The sequence below is a fragment of the Martes martes genome, assembly GCF_963455335.1.
Source record: "Martes martes genome assembly, chromosome: 6".
Taxonomy (NCBI): Eukaryota; Metazoa; Chordata; class Mammalia; order Carnivora; family Mustelidae; genus Martes; species Martes martes.
This window is the reverse complement of record NC_137893.1, coordinates 104881162-104893359: the sequence shown is the minus strand read 5'-3', so window position 1 is coordinate 104893359 and position 12198 is coordinate 104881162. Positions and strand designations below refer to the sequence as shown.

General features: G+C 37.5%; 1 protein-coding gene across 1 annotated transcript in view; it reads right to left on the bottom strand.

The window, feature by feature from the left end:
* The window catches only part of PHF3 (PHD finger protein 3), an 86371-nt gene extending 75329 nt beyond the window's left edge, over nucleotides 1–11042 (bottom strand). Inside the window, exon 1 of the mRNA XM_080806840.1 lies at nucleotides 10657–11042. The gene's annotated coding sequence lies outside the window, so the exon portion shown is untranslated. The remainder of the gene's footprint in view (nucleotides 1–10656) is intronic.
* Between the last annotated feature and the right edge of the window lie 1156 nt (nucleotides 11043–12198).

The following is a 12198-nucleotide window of genomic DNA, read 5'->3' as shown; positions in this document are numbered from 1 at the left end:
GTTACTTGCAGATCCTAGCATAGGATCCTTATCGCTGAGCATGTTCTTCAGCGAGTCCTCTAAGACATTTTGACTTGTACTAAAATCCTCACAGACTTCATTCTCCAGGTTGGATCCTAGAAATAGGGCATCATCTAAGTGTTCAGTAGGAATTAAATGATTAAATGTATCAACTATATCCATGAAGACTTCTGTGTGTCTTTCAGCCCTATAGAAAGACAAAAAAAATACCATAAGAAATAAAGCTATCAATTGAAAATCACCTAAAACCAAATTATTTTAATAGCTTTGAGTCTAAGAACACACTTAGGTATTTCTGAATTGCTTTAAAAAAAATCCTCACTGTTTTTAGAATAAACATTTGGACATGTAGAATGAGTCTTTACTAAAATGTTTCTTTATCACACATGTAGAATATCATTTTACCAGAAATCCTATTAAATGTTTACTCAATTCATTATTGGGGGGGGGACCTATGGATATAATCCATTAATTTCATACAGTTGAAAAAAATGACATGGCTTAAACCATAAAAACCGTATGTTTTTAACCATAATCTTTTCATAAATTAAGAATGACATTGCTTTTACAATATATCAATATAAAAGAGCCAAAATCAAATTATTGTCCCATACCTACTAAAACTGCAAAATAGCCTTGTTTTATTTACAAAGCATTTAAATTATTTATAGAAAGGTAATATAGAGAGAAAAGGTAGTTTTTAGGGGTAAGAGGAAAAAATGGAAAGAAACTATTAATTAAACCCAACAAATCAAAACTCAAAAAACTACACATATGCAGGCAGAGACATGAACATACATGCATTTGGAGGGACTCCTTTTATCCTTTTAGTATAAAATGAGATAAATGAAAAGAAACAATATATCAGAGATTTAAAATCATTTTACTGAGTTATGTGAAGTATATACAGATGTCAAGCTAGTTGCCTACTGATACAAAGTACTGCTCAGAAAGGTCACCTAATGCCCAGAAGAGACTCGTTTAGTCAAAAGTTCAATTATTTTCAATACTGGTTCAGAAAAAAACTGAACCAATATACTTTGGAAGGTGGAGGGGAGGCATCAACAAAAACATCTAATAATATTCAGTCAGCTAGAAAATTGATTGAGAACATCTTGGGTTCAAAATTCCAAGGATTTTCAGACTGGCTCCAAAGCTAGCAAAATTTCCTCAAACTGTCTTTGATTCTTTCCCCTATAAAAATGATGAAAGAAGGGGAAGTCCAAAAACTCTCAACAATTTACTGGAAATATATTATATGCTGCTAACCATTTTACTTAAATTTAACCCATTTATTTCCAATAGTAATAGGCTCTATATAGAAAATAACATGTAAATAATTTGTTTTATAAAACAAAATTCATTTAAACAATTTAAATGTCTTCCCCCAAAACCACAAAACAGCCAAGATTCAGTCCCAGGTCAAGGTTCTATAGCCCATAGTCATACTTCTTCCTTTCATATCGAGCTACAAGAGCTAGAAATTGACTAGATTTGACTCATTAAAGACTCTTCTTTAAAAATAAATTTTCCGTAATTTCCCAGCAAATCAGTGGTTGCCTGGGTCCTTGGATAACAGAAGGCTAGACTGCAAAGGGACAAGACAATACTTTGGGAGATGTTGAAAATGCCCTAAATCATGAATGTATACCTCTGCTGAAATTCATCAACCTGTTCATTTTAAGTGGAAAGTTTACTGTAGCTCAATTTAAAGTCCTAAAAACAAAAGAAAGAGAATTTCCTCATTCTCATAAAAGTTCATCCCCTTCTAAATAGAAGGATTTTAGTATTCTCAAATTTTGCAATTTACTCATGTTAAAATATAATAAAACACTGAAATAAAATATTAACTATTTGATTGATTTGCTGGTTATTTTATATGTTTTCTAACTATAATACTAAAAGAAAATTATAGCTCACAATGCTGACGAAAAGTCAGGAAAAGTTTTAATTCCCAAACGTTACCTGAGTCTTAGTAACTGAGAAAGGCTCAATTATCATACATTACCAATACTTCCACTAATATGTTTTCAAGTTCCAAAAAAATTTTAGTATAGTAAATTTTTGGTAATTAAAAATAATTTACAAAAATGTTACTAAATGTTTACACAATCAAGTAGCTAGAACTACAGACAAATTAGTTTATCTGAACGTGCTGGAATCCAAGACTACTTCCTCTTCAAAGCTGCATCCCAATTAGCAACCTTTTATTCTCAGATGAATCAAAAAGAAAAAAAAAAAAAAAAGGACAATTCCAGTTCTAAAAGCAAATAGTTAACTTTCCTTCAAAAAAAAAAAAAAGGTATGCTAAATCTACTAAAAAACACTCATTCCCATAGCAACACAAATCTGGTAAATTCTACAAACTTCACCTTAAGTCAGTCTTTCTGTTACTACTGGCTGTGTGCTTTCAAGTGATGGAGACACTCAGAATATTCAGAAATTATCACACAGCTCAAAATCACAAAGGTATAGGGGAGGCCAGCCCATTCTAAATAACAATCTAAATATGCAACATATTTTTTTCAATAACACTGCTATTAGTAAACCACGCCAAAATTCCTTTATAAAAATTACTTTGAAAGCCTGTGGCATATTTTTTAATCTCAATGGTAGACAATATTTAGTCTTTAAAGACCAATTAAAAAAAAAATTAAAACATACCATAAATAAGATGGGTAAGCCAAACTTTCCAGTACAGATATATGGCCAAAACTGGTATATGACTTACAAAGTGTGTTCTATCTGGATTTAAATAAGCATGTCAGGGAAAAAGCTTCCACGATCAAATGTTGAGAAGGACTGGCATAACAAAGTTACATTCTTTAATAACACCTTTAATTCATTCAATGAACGTTTGCTAAGCAGCTACCAATGAGACATCTTTAATATTCCAACACAGAATAAGGTATAAAGCACCCCAAACTTAAGGGTCCCAAGAAGACAATTTCTACACAGCATATCACAAGACTAGTTTTCTTGTAAAACTGTTGTAAACTAGTAAAACTGACTTTTCATAAGCAGTTGCAACTGGGGGTAATTCCAAAGAATTCCAAAAATGGTAGTATATAGTCATCCCACAAAACTATCTTGAAAGTATTATTTAACGGAAGTATAAAGTCATTTATTTTAAAAAATCAGTTTCAAGTATTCAGTATCAAAAATAAAATAATAGCATCTTCCATGCTAAACTGGAAAACAAACAAGCTGATTGCAGGAATATTAATTCACTTAACATGAACATACTAATCTACTAAATGCAGAGTGGTAAACTGGGTTGGATCATGCAACAAAAAAGGACAATAGTAGAAAAACTAGTAAAATCAAAATAAAGCCTGGAAGTTAGTTAATAGTAATGCACCAATTTTAATCTCTAGTTCTGATTAAGACATTAGCATTATGTGAGATGTAACAATCAGGAAATTGGGATGAGGGTATATAGGAACTCTACACAATGTTGACAATTTTTCTATAAATCTAAAATTATTCCAAAATTAGTCTTTTTTAAAACACTAATCTAAAATTAGAGAAGGGGCAGCTGGCTGGCTCAAAGAGCACGTGACTCTTGGTATCTCGGGGTCATGAGTCTGAGCCCAAAGTTGGGTGTAGTGATTAGTTAAATAAATAAATTTTTAAAAAATGATACTATTTACAAGTGTATTTAAAAATAATAATAAAATAGAATTAGGGGAGATATTTAATAATGTGGATAAAAAATCAGATATAATTAAATTAAAAAAAGAGTTGATTCAATATCTGTTAATTTAAACAAATTCAAATCTGCTTCATTTAAACAAATTTCTATCTTACAATGAAACTGTATTTAAATGCTTCCTTATACTTGGCATTATAAATTTAATAATTAAAACAGGGGAACTTGGCTGACTCAGTCAGTGGGGCATCCGACTCTTGATCTCAGGGTGAGAGTTCAAGACCCATACTGAGTGTAGAGATAATACTTAAAAATAAAATCTTCAAGGAGCGCCTGAGTGGCTCAGTTACCTAAGCATCCAACTCTTGCTTTCAGCTCAGGTTATGACCTCAAGGTTGTGAAATCAAGACCACAGCAGTCTCCACACTAAGTGCGGAGGCTATTTGTGATTCTCTCTGTTCCTTTCCCCTTTTCTCTCCCCACCTCTAATAAAAAAAAAAGTACTAAAATAAATCTTCGAAAAATAAAACATAGCAAGCCTATCTAGGGTGTATGCTCAGTGGCTAACGATACATATATATCCAATTAAAATGATACTAATAATTTGGGAATATATAAATGCTAAAATCAGAAATTTTTTCTCAGTTCAGTCACACCTCATATTTACAGACCATAAAATATATCCAGCTAAGTCAGAGAATTTGGATAATCCACTTAATTAGTTATCATAGGTAACAGTGCAACAAACACCACTCAATATTCAAGGAACTCACAATATAAAAGAATATAGACATATAAACAAATACAATACATAAACATCACAACAAAATATGAAAGTGTCATACTGAAGGACTGCAGACATCTTCACAGAGGAAGGTGAAACTTACGAAGTCAAGAAAATCTAAGCAGTTGGATTCTCTAAGTCCAGAGAATACTCCAGACAAAGGGAATAGCAAGCACTAATTATAAACAACAGAATTTGGTCCTAACAGACCATTTAGAAAGACTCAGAATACAATTTAAAAAATAAGTATTACTACCAACATTCTGAATAAAATTTAATCTGAGTTTGAAGATATTTACTGCTTTAAAATACTTGTTTTATCTTAACTCATAAAAAATTATACTGCAGCCAAATTTAGTTTACGGTAAAAAAAAAAACCAACATGTATTGTTCCATATATGAATAGAAAGCAGAAAGATTTAGAAAGCATCAATAGCACAAATATATTTTATATATATACTTCTACATAAATCCCCTTTTTCATTAAAATTATCTCAACTTTCCAGAAGCATCTTCAAAGTAAAACTATGTGTTCTATAATGTTATCTCCTTAAAAAAAAAAAAAATCTAAATCTAACAATAAATCACTAAAGCTATCAAAGGCCCTAAGAGGTTATCCCATGATGAAGTTCTGTCTCATACAGTCTATGTTTGTGTGTATGCATATGGGGAGTGGTATGGAGGGTACAAATATATTCAGGAGATTATAAAATCTATGATGAAAGATTAAACAGGGTAATAGTTATAGGGGAGAAGGACGGTTTCTACATAAAATGCTAAATAAAGACCTTGCTTATTATACGGCAACATGTAACCCAAAAACTGGAAAGAGTGATCTGTATAAAAATGGAGAAGAGCAATCCAGGCAAAGACCTAAATAAATGCAAAGGCCCTGGGAATGGAAACTTGGTGCCTCCCAGCCCCTACACTACAGTTTAAAATAAGCCATTAATTCATCAGGCATGCTTACCATGAACAAATTTCTAATAGGCAGTAGTAGTGGAAAAATAAAAGTACCACTACTAATGGTGATGAAACACATAAAATCATGTGCTCTAGTTTCACACCAGGCAATGTTCTACATGCTTTACATTAGTAATTCTCAATCAGAGGTGATTATGCCCCTCTAGAGGACATCTGGTAATCGCCAACTGGAGGGCAGGCTACTGGCATCTAGTAAAATTACTACAATGCACTAGGAAAGCCGCACAACAAAGAATTATCCAGCCAGAAAACTGCTAAAGTTAAGAAACTCTGCTTTACCTTTATTAATTTAATCCTCACAACAATGCTATATTATAAACAAAGAAACAAAGAAAGAAAGAAACAAACGGAGGAAGGAAGGAAGAAATTAATTGGGATCAAGGAGATTAAATTACTTGCTATAGTAAGTGGTGGAGATGAAATCTGAACCCAGAAAATTTCATTCGAGAATTAATGCACTTACCACTACACCCTACATTACCTGTTTATAAAGTAAAATGCATTGAATATTTAGTATGTGCCAGGCACTATGCTAAACCTAAATACATGTCATTTAATCTTCACAACTACATAATTAGGAAGATACTATTATTATTCTTAAGTTGTAAGAGTGGGGATAAAGTTTAGCAAAGTTACATCCAATATTACAGAATAAATAAGTGACGGAGCTAGGACTCAATTCTGCTCTGAGACAAAGGTTAGTTCTTAACCACCATAATATAACAATATTAAAGATGAATAAAGGTTATCCTTCCAGGATAGAGGTAAGGAAAATCACTAAACAGTTAGACCATGTGGTATGACACAATTCTAGAAAGTACAATTCTATAGAGCAATGCAACCTTAACCAACTGCTCTAAACACACACATCAAATTCTACTTCAGTTTCATTGGTTAGAATCTACAGCAGCAAGGTTCATAACTTTTCTGAATTTATCAGGTAAAAGAATATATAAGAACCCAAGATGTCTGCCATGCTAATACTAAAAACCTAAGAATCTAGAAAAAGAACTAGCAGGTACAAGTTGAAACTGGCAAAAGCAGAATTATACAAGCTAACTTTATTGAGTTAACTTCAAAGTTAACAACTATATCCTATTGATATTATGGGAAGCATTAGCAGTTTGGATTAACCACAGAAACAGTGGAAGTAGTTCATCATTAAAACTATGGCCGAGATAATAACAGTCCAAGCTAACATGGTGCTTTTAGCATACACTATGAGCCAGGCCCTATGCTCAGTGTATTGTATACATTCTCATTACTTCCTCCCAACAACACTGTGAGGTAGGTGCAATTATTATATCTATTTTACAGAAGAGCAAACTGAAGCCCACACCATTATGTAATTTGCCCAAGGTCACATATCCAGGACACCCCAACTGGAACCCAGGCAGTGTGATTCCTGAGTCTGCACGTTTAAACTACTATACTTTATGCACTCCACTTACATAACACATACTAATTTTTCTGTTCTTAATATATCATTAATGAAATCCCCAAAATACTAAAAATACTAAAAATAAAGTGACATACACTTCTTCCAAAATAGCTAGAAAATACACACTTAGCCACTCCCTACACATAAAAAATACAGTGGCTATCCTGAGTGTGTATAAACATCATTTTGGAAGTTATCAACTACAAACTGCAATTTATTTTCACTGTCTACAATTTTAGAATTTTTTCATGTGGCCAACTCACACAAATTATGAATGAACCAAAACTGTTAAGTTTAGCCTTTTTGTACAATCTACTATGCCATTTAAAACTTCATCTAACAGATTGTGCAGATTAAAACTTCTGGATAGTATCTTGAAATTTTTATTAAATTCTTTCTCTTCATCCATCACCTCTCTTCATAGTACAAATGATCGTAAAAATGAAAATCCCCTGACCATCAAAAAATGATCTAAATTAAACACAATGCATAGGAGTAAGTATCCAACTTGTACATTTGACAATTCCTCACACAATGCCTTTTGTAATTCTTGCAAGTTCTTCTTCTAATTCTACTGCAATGATTTAACATCTCATGTCTTTGAATCTTGTTTCTCAGCCTAGTCCAGGTTTCTTGAGGGTACAAACAGCACCTGGGTCTCAGGTATTTTGAATCAAACCAATACCCTCAAATACCTTTTCCCAGTAATCAAATGGCAGCAAGGAAAAGGGAGTATCTTTTGCTGTTCAACATGCAACTGTATTGTTTTTAAGTATCTAACAATTTGCCAAGTCATTTTTGTAATTTAAGAAATAAAATGTCTAAGCCTGTGAAAGATACTCCAGGATTCTCAGAGGTGCTCCAAGAAGAAATGAGAAACAGCCCAAGATATACTGTTCCACACAAGAAAGAAATCAGCAGCCACATGTCAGAAAGAATTCCTGCAAGGGGGATGAATGAAAATATTTAGAAATCAGCCCTCCTGGGGCACCTGGGTGGCTCAATGGGTTAAGCCTCTACCTTCGGCTCATGGCTCAGGTCATGATCTCAAGGGGTGCTGGGATTGAGCCCCCCATCAGGCTCTCTGTTCAGCAGGGAGTCTGCTTCCCCCTCTCTTTCTGCCTGCCTCTCTGCCTACTTGTGATCCCTCTCTGTCAAATAAATAAATAAAATCATTTTTAAAAAAAAAGAAAGAAAGAAAGAAATCAGCCCTCCTCTTGATACTTCATAACATTGGTGAAGTAGGTATGGGTAATTACAAACCTGAGATGCTTATCAACAAATCTCATTATCTCACTAAAAAATAGAAAAGATCTTATCTCTAGACAAATAAATAAAAAGGATTTCATGAGAAATCGGTGCAAAAAACAAAGGGGAAAGTGCACATTTAAGAAAGCAAATTGTATCAAAAAGGTAAATACCATATTACCAAGGAAGATAACCATTATGTTTTAGCACTCAAAAAAGCCCAAACTATGCATAATTTACATTCATCAGTTTTTCCCAAGTAAAATCCATATTGTGTAAAAATCTAAATTCAGCATAATTTTGCAGTAATCCAAATTGTCAACTGCTGCCTTCCAAGCTTTTATCAGTAATAGTTTTATTAAGAGGTTATTACTTAGGTCAAAAATTATCAACCTTTCTTAATTAATTCCATTCTCAATACATTTTAAATTTTAATAGAATGGTTTTAAACGATTTTAACATAAAGACAACTTCCTTTCCACTCTTCTATTCTGAAATTTGCATTTAATCAACGCTAATTTTCACCTACATTTACACATATCACTTCTCTTAGATCTGACTTATTTGCATATGCAACAGATGAGTACATCCACTCATAAACTAAAGTTATGTGAAGTCTGTCCCAACATCATGGAATGCAAAACTAATCAGTGTGATAGATAAGGAAGTTCACTGCCCTCCCAAAGGATGCAAAAGCAGTATAATAAATTACATTTTCAAGCTCCTCAATAAACAGACCTATAAAGCATGCTAGGAAAAAGGGGAAACTGGTCCCAGCAGTAACTCATTTATTATCCTTTTGACAAATCACCAGAACAGCTATCAAATAAAGCTTAAAATCTATTGTTGTAATTCTGCATACTTAAATAGTGGCTCACTACCGTTGAGCAGAAGTCTTTCTGCGCTCAAGAACTGACTGAACTGTGTGTGTGGCTTAATCAGAGCAATAATAGCTCCTGAGGCCCCTCAAATTATGTAACTATCATGGGGAAATGAAGTTTGTAATTTAAAATAGTAATAGTGATAATGATGATGGAGAAAAAAATTATTATTGTGACATAGGGCTAGTAAACAGAATAACTGAACAGAAAATAATAATCGTAAATTAAGAAAAGGTCGACTAGTAGTGAAGGTAGAAACTACCCGAAATAATAATCTTCACACATCTCCTGTGCTCTGGAATGAATATACAAATTCAAAAACAGCAGAAGAATGCTGCAAAGATTTCCAGGTTCTTTAACTCACGTCTCTTTCCAACCACAAACACATCTACAAACATTTTCACAATCCCAAACACTTCATTCAGGAATCAAAAAATGGTAGGAAATGAATGAGTAATGGAGGCGTAGTTTTGGAAGATCTAAAACAACCAGTTTGTAAAAATGAAGACAAGTTCGACCCCAAAATAGTAACTAAATAGAACAATGTACTATATAAGTACTCCCTAAATAGTTTACTGTATCTTTTTTTTTTAATTTTAGCTTAAAATATGGTAGTAAAGCATTTGGGAAAGGCTCAGTAACCAATGTCTCTTTTAAAATTAAGCATCTCTACACGTAATGAAGATTTTAAAAAGGTAGATATTGAAGCGTTGTTGCCACTTACATTAATGATTATCCATGATCATAATCTGCGAATGATTCCTGAATAGCACCAATAATCATGCAAACTACCTCGAATCATAGTCTCTAGGAAATAGCATTTAAAAATCCAAAGATGGGAAAAGGTCATCGGCAACACATTGCTGGGGGAAAGAAGGGAAACAGGACTGTGCGCGGTACCAACATTCTCTCCCTTTCTCCCTCCTCCCCGCCCCCCCCGTGTCAGGTGATCAGTTATTTAGCACCATTAACACGCACGTATCGACAAGTGGTTCATTAAATTACTCGTATTATCCGAGGGCCAGATTCTAGGCTACCCATTTCAAACTAAGCAAAAGGAGTCGACAGTTTGGGTCCCGAGCACAAAAGCGCGCGGTAGCGGGAGGATGGATAGAGCGCCAACTCCCCCCTCTCCAAAAGCTGGGACGGGGCTCGGCCTCGCCGCAAAGGCCAATCCTGGCTTCCCAGACCCGGGGCCCAAAGCTCAAAGCCGGACTCCTTTGGAGGGAAGAGGTCCGACGGACCGGGTCCGGGGGCCTGCGGGCCAGGCCTTCCTGGCAGCGCCCGCGGTCCCTCCGGGCCTGCGCGCCCGCGCGGCGGCGGCGGTAGGGCACACTCACCGCCAAAGGCCCGCGAGCAGAAGCCGGGAAGAGGCCGCGGTCCCGACCCTCCGCCTGGCGACCTCGCCGCCGCGCCTCCCTCCCAGCCCGCGGTCCAAACGGTCCCGGGCTACAGAGGCGCCGCCCGGGCAGGCCGAGGACGTTGCGCAAGAGGCCGGTGAGGTTTCCCGGCTGCGCGGGAGAAAGGCGCGGAGTGTCCGCCGCGGGAGGGGCGGAGAGGCCCGCGGTGGCGCTGTGCGTGTGGAAAGGAATGGGGGAGGGGAGGATTGCCCGTCTCCCTGGCCGCGGCCAGAGCCGCAACTCACCCAGCTCCGCCAGACGAGCGCTACCACTGGCAGCAAGAGGAAGATGGTGGCCGCCGCCGCCGCCGCCGCGGAGGAGGAGGAGGGGGCCCGGTGGGTGCCGAAGAGAGGGGGTACGCGCAGGACGTCGGCGTCGCTGCCACAGCCTCTTTTCCTCACCCGGCCGAGCGGCTGCTGCTGACGACGCTAGCCTGGCTTCCGCGCCGCCCTCTTTATCTTCGTAGCAGCCGCCGCCGCCCAGGGCCCAAGGGTCGCTCGCCTCGTGGGGACCGTGCGGCGGCGCAAGACCCCGCAGCCATCGGCGTGCGGCGGCGGCGCGGGGGCAGAAGCCGGGACGCGTCACGTGACCCCACTGTTTACCGTTCCGGGGGCCGCGGCCTGCACGCTGCGCCTGCGCAGTGTGGGCCCTCCCGCGCCGCGCCTCCACGGGGCCCCGGCAGTCGCACTCCACTCCACTGCGCTTCCGCGCCCCTCCCAGTCTTCTGAGGGCGCGGCACGCCTGCGGGCCTTTAGCTACCGTCTCGCTGGCGGCCCAAAGGGCTGAGGCATAGATCGATTTTTCTCTATTGTAATAAGCACGAAGGTTTCATAGTTAATGTAATATTGATGATCAGATTTGCTCTCTCCCGATGCTTTTCATTAATTGGGTGTTCTTTCAGGAATGGTAGACTAGAGCGGAGTAGATGAGCCCCTTGCCGAAGAATCCCTGCTGGGTGTGCACCACAGGTCCATCATTAAACACCTCCACTCTCACCTTGTCTCCAAAGAGCTAGTCTTTTTCAGGACGCAAGTTGCCTTCTCCAAGAATCATTCCTGGTCGAAGTCAGCAGTTCTCAAAATGTATCAAGAGGATCCTCTGAAGGATTCTTGAGACCTTTCAGAGAAGCTTTGACAACTACGTATGTTTAAGGCCAAATTTTTTTCATCTTCTTCAACCAAAACATGTAGCAACTGATTAAATGCAGAAGCAGATAGAACAATCTAGCCATCTATTCAGCCAGACATTGAAGAAATGTGCGAAAATTTAAAACAATGCCACTCTTCATTAAATTTTGTTGGAAAATGTATTTTTCATAACAGATTATAACAATGAATTTTGTTGTGTTTTTTAAAAATGTTTTCTTCTTAGATTGAATTCCTATGATGGTAAATAACCCATATAAACAAAAGCTCTTGGAAGTCCCTCAGTAATTTTTAAGAGCATATCGGGGTCCTGAGACCAAAAAGTTTGAAAACCACTGGTCTAGCCTAGGAGCTTCTACAGCAGCTTGGGCTGACCTCTATCTCAGCCAATTAAAAGCACTTTGAGGTAATTGTTGCTAGTCATCACTGTGACTCAAATGAGCCCCTTTAGGGACTGTGCCTTCTCTTTGCAAGAACCATTACAGTACCCACTAAAGAATGATAGCCAGCACCTGCTGTGCTCTTCAGAAACTTTTACTTGTTGATTTAAGCCTTATGCCAACTGTAGTCCACATTGTAAGATTTGTGCGGAGTAGAGTAATAGCTCACAGGCATGCAGTGAAGAGCTAGCTGTTCTTTACT